Source organism: Engraulis encrasicolus, chromosome 3 (assembly GCF_034702125.1).
Source record: "Engraulis encrasicolus isolate BLACKSEA-1 chromosome 3, IST_EnEncr_1.0, whole genome shotgun sequence".
Lineage (NCBI taxonomy): Eukaryota > Metazoa > Chordata > Actinopteri > Clupeiformes > Engraulidae > Engraulis > Engraulis encrasicolus.
Window position 1 is genome coordinate 24,324,966 of NC_085859.1, and position 9,731 is coordinate 24,334,696.

General features: G+C 47.3%; 1 long non-coding RNA gene across 1 annotated transcript; it reads left to right on the forward strand.

Annotated features, from left to right (window-relative positions):
* Nucleotides 1–4,663: 4,663 nt before the first annotated feature.
* Nucleotides 4,664–5,363, forward strand: LOC134445302 (uncharacterized). The gene is made up of 3 exons (XR_010034220.1): nucleotides 4,664–4,846; nucleotides 4,949–5,045; nucleotides 5,150–5,363. It is a non-coding gene; the product is annotated as an uncharacterized LOC134445302 (long non-coding RNA).
* Nucleotides 5,364–9,731: the final 4,368 nt, after the last annotated feature.

Consider the following 9,731-nt stretch of genomic DNA (forward strand, 5'->3'; position numbering starts at 1 on the left):
TCAATGGTAGTTACGTCCATGCATACACCTCTATTGTATGGTGTGTGCATGCTGTGATCTGTGTTGAAAATCGTGAGGCCCTCCTGCGCGCAGCTTTGGCCGCGGGTGTTTGATGTCAGTGAGGTGGGATGGATTCTACAGTGTTTTCACCTTCTGATTCCAAGTGCTGGATTTAGTTGCATAGCCACAGAGGCCAATTTTGTAACCTTACTCTCTGACTCTCTCCCTTTGTGAGAGAGAAGCACACACAGAGACACACACACACACATGCACGCACGCACGCACGATACATACAATATGCACATACACACACTCGCACGCACACACACACACACACACACACACACACACACACACACACACACACACACACACACACACACACACACACACACACACACACACACACACACGCACACACAGACACACACGCCATGACAAATCGTTTTTGTTGGGAGTGTGTGAGAGTTTGTAATTTAAGTTTGCCTTGAAGCGGAGCTCTATTTGTGGGGGCCTACAGGATTATGTTGGGTTTTACACTGGCCCAGTCAACCTCCAGTCACAGTTTGAACCATGGCAGACCTACTTTGTTTGTGCGTGACCAAGTAAGCAGACTGTACTATAGGGGCGCAGGTGTGCATCAACCTTGCTTCTGCTTTTGCTTTGTGGTTTGTGAGTGCATGCATGCGTGCGTGCGTGAGTGCCTCGATGAGCAAGTGTATATAGTGTAAGTGTGTGTGTGTGTGTGTGTGTGTGTGTGTGTGTGTGTGTGTGTGTGTGTGTGTGTGTGTGTGTGTGTGTGTGTGTGTGTGTGTGTGTGTGTGTGTGTGTGTGTGTGTGTGTGTGTGTGAGAGAGAGAGAGAGAGTGCGTGCATGCATGCGTGCATGTGTGTGTGCATGTGTGCATGCGTGAGTGTGTGTGTGTGTGTGTGTGTGTGTGTGTGTGTGTGTGTGTGTGTGTGTGTGTGTGTGTGTGTGTGTGTGTGTGTGTGTGTGTGTGTGTGTGTGTGTGTGTGTGTGTGTGTGTTTGCCTGCAGGTGTGCATCAGTTGGCCCAGTTCACACCTCATCTCCCCCTCAGTCTCAACGCTCCTTGCTGGAGACCCAAAAGACTCTACGCTCCTCCCCAGAGGACAAATGAAGCAGCCAGTCAGTCAGTCAGTAATGCTGGATTCAAACACATGTGTGCTCTGATACACAAGGATGGATGTGTTTTATGCAGAAGCAGCAGACAATAATAGCAACAATGGCTTATAATTGCAAATCAGTTGGTTAGCTTCATCCTTAGCAACTACTTTATTGGTTGATGCACGCGCGTCACCCACCAAAAGTTTAACAGATCCAATGCAACGCAAGGAAGACCACAGTTCAGTGCAGCCAGAGGTGATCTAATCCAATGTTAAATGAATAGGCCTATTCGTTCAACCACAGCGTCTACATCCGTGTGCAGCCAGCTATGAATTCTGGATGAAAATGTTGCATGATGGTTAGATTTCCTGTCCAACTTATCAAATTTGTCGCTCACGTGCTTTGTCTACATCGATCGGCAGCATCAAAGTCGATCGCGCCCAATGGAAATGTAGCTGGATGTAGGAAGTTGGTGGATGTGTGTGAATACCCTGTTAGTCAGTAAGAAGCAGCCCTAAATTCACCAATCACATGTGCCCTCCATCACTAATGAACGAGTCACTGAGGCCGTACAACCCTGGGGTACTTGTCCAGAATGAACCAATCAATGAGGCTGTTTGACACAAATGCACCAATCACACAGGTCCATCAGTAACGCACCAATCACTGAGGCTGCACATCCCTATTCCAAAGATCATGGGAGTGTGTGTCCAAAATGCATCCCAGAGGCTGGTTTGTCCAAATGAACCAATCACACAGCCCTTCATCAGTAATGCACCAATCATGGGGGCTGCTGGTCCTAAACGCACCAATCATGAAGGCTATTTGTCCTGAACTCACCAACCATAGGGGCCTTCATGTGCACAATTAAGGGTTTCCAACATCCCCTTTCTCCCCCTCCTCCTCTCCCTCCTCCCTCTCCTCACAACGCACCAGCCCATGTGAGTTTCTCCCCCCTCGTCTCTCCCTCATGATGAGAACTGGCAAGGTGGAGGAGCAACATCCTCCTTATCCTCCACCTCCTTCCCTTCATCGGTCTCCTCCTCTTCTTCACCCTCCTCCTCCTCTTCCTTATCCCTCCCCTCCCTCCTCACAGAGCCCCTGCCTGTTCCTCATCTCTCCTACCTGATGAGAATTGACAGGCATGGAGGAGCAACATCCTTCTTCTACGCCACCTCCTCATCTTTCTCCTCCTCCTCTCCTTCAACCTCATCCTCATCTTGCTCTTCCTCCTCTCCCTCTTCACTTTCCTCACAGAGTACTAACGTGTGGGGCCTGTTTCTCATCCCTCCTACCTGATGAGAATTGACAGGCGTGGAAGAGCAACATTCCCCTTCTCTGCCACTCCGCATCCACCTCCTCTCTTCCTCCCCCTCCTCCTCTTCATCCCTTCCTCTTCCTCATCATCCTCCTCCTCTCCCTCCTCCCTTTCCACACAGAGCATCGGCTCATGTAGGGATTTCTTCCCCTCATCTCTCTCACCTGATGAAAATTGGTAGGCATAGAGGAACAGCATCCGCCTTCTCCACCTCCTCAGCTTGCTCCTTCTCTTCCTTCCCCTCCCCCTCCTCTTCCTCTTCTTCCTCCCCTCCTCTTCCTCCTCTTCCTCCGTCTCCTCTACTACCGCTACCCTGTGGGGCCCGCTCCTTGTCTCTCCTACCTGATGAAAATTGGCAGGCGTGGCGGAGAAATTGCCTGTTGTTTCCTCCGCTTCCTGCTTCGAATTTCACTCCTCGCTGAACCTGAAACGTACCCAATGATGGCCTGTGCACCTCTCTCTCCCTCTCTCTCTGCCTCTCTCTCTCTCTCTCTCTCGATCGCCCTCTCTCTCTCTCTCTCTCTCTCTTTCTCTCTCTGTCTTTCTCTATCTCTCTCTCTTTCTCTCTCTCTTTATTTCTATCTCTCTGTCTCTCCAGTCGACATAGGGGCAAAAAGAAATTAAGCTGTCTCACGCCAACTTCACCCTCCGCATTCATGTCTCTTGAAGTTAGCTGCTCTCAGCTGCACAGATTTAAGTACGTCCTGCTTCATTGGGTAAAACCTGTATGCAGTACACAGTACAAACTGGCAATGATTACACCCATGCAGAGATGATCAGGTGAATGTGACACGTCAGTCAAGACGAATCAAGTCAAATCAGCGATAACAAATACAGGAAATTGGTGAAAAGCGCTATTGGGAGGGAGAGTGGACCAACCAACCACCAGGGCAATCCTATTGAAACTCCCATAGACTAGTTTTTTTTTTAAATCCCACAGACACTGAACTTGCACACCAGACACATGTTTCGGCTTACACAATCGTATAAACTACTACCTGTGAAGATCTTGAGTCATTTTTTGCCCTTTTAAGAAAAATAGAAATTGTGCCAATCTGGTAGGAAACGGACTACAGCTTCCAGCAAGCTGTGCTTCGCGCCTCATTGACAACACAGAGAAACAAATGAACGCAAGTTCTTTGCGTTTCTTCACATTCTTGTAATCCTGTTTGTTCCATATTGGCGTCTTATCACACATGTATATACACGTGATTAGTTTGGTTTGGTTTTAGCTTCTCTAGTAGATATGATGTAATAACAAGTAACCACCTCTCTGGCTAATGTTTGGCTATGCTAATTTGGCTATGCTAATTACATGAAGTAAACACGTCACACATGCAAGTCAATGTAGTTCTGTATTAGTTTTTTTAAGAATATTAAAATCAATTCAGATCAGTTAAAAACCGAACATTTTACCACCTGAATCGATCAAACTGGCCATCATGCATATTATAGCCATTGCTCCTACTTCTTCGTCAGGACCGAGATGTAATTTTTTAAATGTGGGCAGCATAACCCTGGTATGGTGAAGCATTGTTGGTAATCATCTTTCAAGGACACATATACACTGATTATCGCATACATGCATACATGATTCACAAAGGTAAACAATTGGTTGAGGACGAGTTGTCACAGGAAAAGTGGGAAGGACCGACGCCGTGACTGTGGAGTAGCATACTCATGAACGGCGTGACGTTTTCCATGTGCGTTACGTCAATTTGTGGGGGAAAACAACCCATGCAAGTCAATTGGTGATGTTGGGGTTTAATAAACGTAAGATACGGACCTGTAGACTATCGTTGTTCACGCGCAACATGCCGAAAACGTGTTGTGTTGCCGGCTGTTCAAATAATATAGCCAAACAGCCGTGGCTGAAGCATGGAATGTGTTCGTTTAGGCTAGCCGATTTAGCATGTAAGTCAATGAGACATTCAGTTTGTTTTGACCCATAAAGGGGCGTAACGCAAATTTAAGAGCAAAGTACCCGGATGGTCGTTCATGAGTATTGGAGGCGCGGTGGCTAATTGATCAGCTGGCAGGTAATCATGGTGATGTCTATTAGTATACCTGAGCGTTTGGGCACTGGTTCTTTGGCTTTGCTTCTGAAGGCAGCAGAACGTTGGAGCTGCGAGGAGCGTGTCTGCGTTGGCATCCCATTGACGGAAGGTAACAGTGGTTGTGCCACTTAAGTTTGAGATGCATTTGGCTGTGTGCGTTTAGTCCTATTGATGTTGTATACGCAACCTAAGTAATTTGGGCCACTTCCTTCTAGTGGTGGCGTATCCATACCCCACGGGAAACCGGTTGGTAGAGAGACTTCCCTGAGCATTGGCATCGCGGAGAGAAAGCGTGCTTTGAGCGAGGGTCGGCATTGCAGAGAGAAAATTGACTACGTGTGAAGGTAAATGGTGGCCGGTTCTTGTTTGACTTGGCTGACTGGACATCTGCTGTTACTTCCATGCTTGGTGTACAAGTTGTTCACTTAGGGTAATTTTCCTTACAGTTGCGACTACAACCACATCCTACAAAAAACGGGTGCTTGCTTCAAGACGTCATATGAACCGGTGTTTAATTGTGGAGTGCGGAAACTTCGCGACCAGGTAAATTAATCAACCGTAATGCTTTCCTGCTTCGTGAGGCGTTAATAGAAATGACGATAATAGCTGCCCTGTCTTACGCTTATGTGTGGATATTGTTTCCACAGCCGAAGGTGGAGGTGCCAGTGGGACAAGCTTCTTGACTGCAGCTCCAGCGTGCGCTGTGGTCACTGTTTCTCTCCCTGGAGATTTGACTTGGACTGTGCGCGCCCAATGCGCTTGAGCGTGCGGGTGCGTGTGTGACTGTGTGAGTGTCTGTGCACTGTGCGGTGCCTACACTCGGCGCAGGCCGCAACTCTGACAGCGTGTGATTGTGTGTGTGTGTGTGTGTGTGTGTGTGTGTGTGTGTGTGTATTAGTGGGGTGTTCTAGGGAAAAGTGCAATTTTACATTTCTTTGACTAAGTGGATCGTTTTGCTCTTTCTTTTCTTTCTTTTTCTTATCTGGGGTTAGCTGTGCTATTGTGAGAAGACATCTGGGGATAGGTTGGCTTTGGGGGGTTCAGTCCGATTGGGAATAGGCAGACCGCTGGATTGCTGTGCTTTGCTGTGAAATCTAGTTATAGTGGGGTGCGGTTATTTGTTTTCTTTTGGGGTATTTTGTTGATTTGCATGTTTGTTTATTTTCTATGCATGGTGTGCTCTCATCCTTGTGCCTAACCCATTCTGACTGTACTAGCTGACCTGTCACTCATTCCTCCTATTTGTGACCTGAGAGGGGGTAGCACAGCATAGTCCCATACCTCTTTTGTTTGTTTTGTACCAGTCCGTAGGACCACAGTCGACTGGGCCCAGTGCTGTACCATCTGAATAGGCACAGCAACCGATTGCTGTTGGTTTGCAGTGCAATATTTATTCTTTGCTGTGCGAAGGGTTTGATTTATTTTGTTTGCCGTTTGATACATATTTGGGATGGATTTATTTTGTTTGCATGAGGGTGCAGAGTCATTGCTGTGCCTAGGTCCGCTGATTCCATACTGTGCCTTGTCCATATTGTGGGCCCTAATTTCTGTTTCATTTAATGTTCCTTTCATCCACTTGGTGCAAAGTATTTTAACTTTGGAAATAATAATAAAAAAAACAATCAGTGTACTTGCATCACCTGTGTGTTTCTAAGTTCTCTTTTGAATTAGAGTGGGACAAATATCTAAGGCGGGGAGCTGCCGGGCAGCGGATCAGGTTCCTTCCGGTCACATAAAGAAAAAAAATATTTAATGCAGAGGCTTGGAACGCTGCCAGCAGGGGGCGATGCAATTACTTTCCCTCCCAATTGGCAAATCAGGCAAATACAGCAACTTGACAAATACAGAATGCTGAAATGACCTGCACAGGACTTAATACGGGCATAATCAGCAACATATGATTAAGAGCGACTAGCTCGAAAGCGCTCACTGGAAAAATAAAAAAGCAAGCAGTGTGCGGACATTCATTTTTATTTTCATAATCAGCGACATACAATTTGGGGGCGAAATAAGAAGGCGTAACATGAGTAGGGTTAGTTTTCTAATGAGAGGGGAAATGGTCCTGGAAGAGAGAAGGCCCTCCATGGCCCTAGGCAGATACATGAAATTGAGGTCTGTGTTTTTCCCCTGAAACACAGCAGGGGAGCATGTTGGAAAGTGTCAGGGTACGCATCTGTGAAGAGACATCCACAGCAGGACATACACACACACACACGCACACACACACACACACGCACACACACACGCACACGCACACGCACACGCACACGCACACGCACACGCATACGCATATACACACACACGCACACACACACACACACACACACACACACACACACACACACACACACACAAACATTGTGGTGCGCATTCACAGAGAGACATCCACAGCAGGATACACACGCATGCACAAACACACACACACACCCACACACACACACACACGTACCCATGTACTACACACACACACACACACACACACACACACACACACACACACACACACACACACACACACACACACACACACACACACACACACACACACACACACACACACACACACACGTACCCATGTACTACACACACACACACACACACACACACACACACACACACACACACACACACACACACACACATACACACACACACACGTCTTGATCCTCATCCACAGTGAGACATCCACAGCAGGGGAGGAGCCAAGCTGACAGGCTCAGGCTAAACGGCTGTCGCATTGACAGGAAGACAAGAAAAGAAATGAGCATAATTATGGATCATAATGGATTGAATTGTTCCATATAAAGGCTGCGATTTAGACATTTTACAACCTTTATAAAATATATTCCATGCTGAAATGTGATTTGCATTCATTTTTTTGTATTTTAGCAAAAAAAAATTGTCAGTCATGGCTACATTTCACTAATATGCTGAGAAAGAAGATTTTTTTTTTTTTTTTTAACTCAATCACTCCGCTGTTGTACAAACCTGTATTTACTTTAACCTGTTGGTACACATGGTCCCTTAGCGGCACAACATCAACTATTTTTATTGTAAGGTTAATTCATATTTTAGGGCATTGTGAAAGGTAGAGTGTCGAGGGGTCTTGGAATGGCACCAAAAATGCTCCAACAGGCAAAAACTGCGTCGACTGAATTTTTATTTTTCTTCACACCAGGAGTGATATTTACAAAAGTGTCCCAAGAATCCAAAAAAGGTAAGTGTTCAAAAAGAAAAATATTTACAAAAAATATATTTACAAAAATAATAATGAAAAAGGTCAAAATGAAAAATATCTCTGAGCAGAGAAAAAATGCTTTGGCATAGCATTACAACAATATTCTCAGGTAAGGTAACCTTCACCTACCGACCTCCATGAGCAAATGAGGAGTCGGACTTTTGAGCAAAAGTTTTCCCGCCCTGGCCACTGGACTAATCCATTACAGAACATAAGCCAGGGGGGATTTACAAACAGAACTGAAAATAACTAAATAAACTCTATAAAACGGTACCAAACATATAATAACTAAATCAGGCCTTTAACACAAATGATAACAAATGAATGCATAATGAAATAAAGCAACAAAAACCAAAAATGAAGATAATTGATTTCGCAGCCCGCAGCGCTGCCAATGAGCGAACGCGCCCATCCATAAATACGCACAGAAACATGCGCTCGGCTTCTCTCCCCAAACCCGGAAGAGCTGCAACACTGCAGGTAAGTTTAAAAGCTACAGAAACACTTGGCAAAAGAAAATGGGTTTAAACAGTAGACACAATGCATTCAGGAGGTGGTATTCTTTGCAAACATGATGAAGGGGATTCGTGACATAAGCATTTCGGACAACACTGTGTTTGTGTTTGATGTCGCTGTGCGAGGTGTATGGCGTGTGATTATGTGGGAGCGCTTAGCGTGTGTAAAATGTTTTTCATGTCGCGGTTATCATGTGTGCACCCATGAGACTGCAAACATTAAAACAACACATCGCAAGATGTTTATAACAATGTCCCAACATAGAAATCAATGTTCAATGCGCGGCGTTTCAGCTGCGGGCTTAGGAGAGGTGAGAGAGGGGAAAGCGCTTTGGCGCCAGTAAAGTTTAAAAGCGTCCGCCTGGACGCGGTGGTGACGCGCCCATAAGCCGCGTCATCACACACCCCCCTCCTTAAGATTGCCCCTCCTCCTCGGGGCGGGACAAGAAGTCAGCGGAAACATTTTCTTTTCCGGCCTTATACCGGATGGTGAAGTTGTACGGCTGCAATGACAGGTACCACCGCGTGACTCTGGCATTACTGTCTCTCATACGGTGGAGCCACTGCAGCGCACGGTGGTCTGTCTCCAAGTCAAACCGTTTCCCCAGCAGATAGTACCGGAGACTGTCCAAGGCCCACTTGATGGCCAGGCACTCTTTTTCAACCGTAGAGTACCGGGTCTCACGGTCGAACAGCTTACGGCTGATGTACTGCACCGGATGTCGGTCTGCCCCTTCCCCCTGCAGTAGCACAGCACCAAGCCCCAGCCCAGAGGCGTCGGTCTGCACCGTGAAGGGGAGATCAAAGTCGGGGCTCTGTAGCACAGGTGAGTCACAAAGACAATCCTTCAGGTCCTGGAAGGCTGCCTGACAGTCATCTGTCCAAACAACCTTGTTGGGGCTGTTTTTGCGGGTCAAGTCAGTGAGCTTGGAGGCACGTGTGGAGAAGTTGGGGATAAACCGCCTGTACCACCCCACGAGACCCAGGAAGGATCTCACACCCTTCTTGGTTGTGGGTCGTGGGCGGTCGCGGACAGCCTCCACCTTGCTCACTTGTGGCTTGATGTTGCCACTACCCAGCACGTAGCCTAGGTAACAGACCTCCGGCCTAGCCAGCTGGCATTTGCTGGCATTCACAACCAGGCCGGCGTTGCTGATCCGACTGAACACGTCAGCCAGATGGGTCACATGCTCCTCCCAGGAGGAGCTGTAGATGATGACGTCGTCGATGTAGGCGGCGGCATAAGTCTCCGCCCCCCGCAGCACTTGATCCATGAGCCGCTGGAATGTGGCGGCTGCTCCGTGGAGTCCGAAGGGCATGGTGGTAAACTGGTACAATCCACTCGGGGCCCGAAAGGCTGTCAGTTCTTGGGCCTCTGGCGTGAGTGGCACTTGCCAGTACCCCTTGCAAAGATCAAGGGTACTGAGGTACTGGGCTTTGCCCAGCCGTTCCACCATCTCATCTACCCTTGGCATT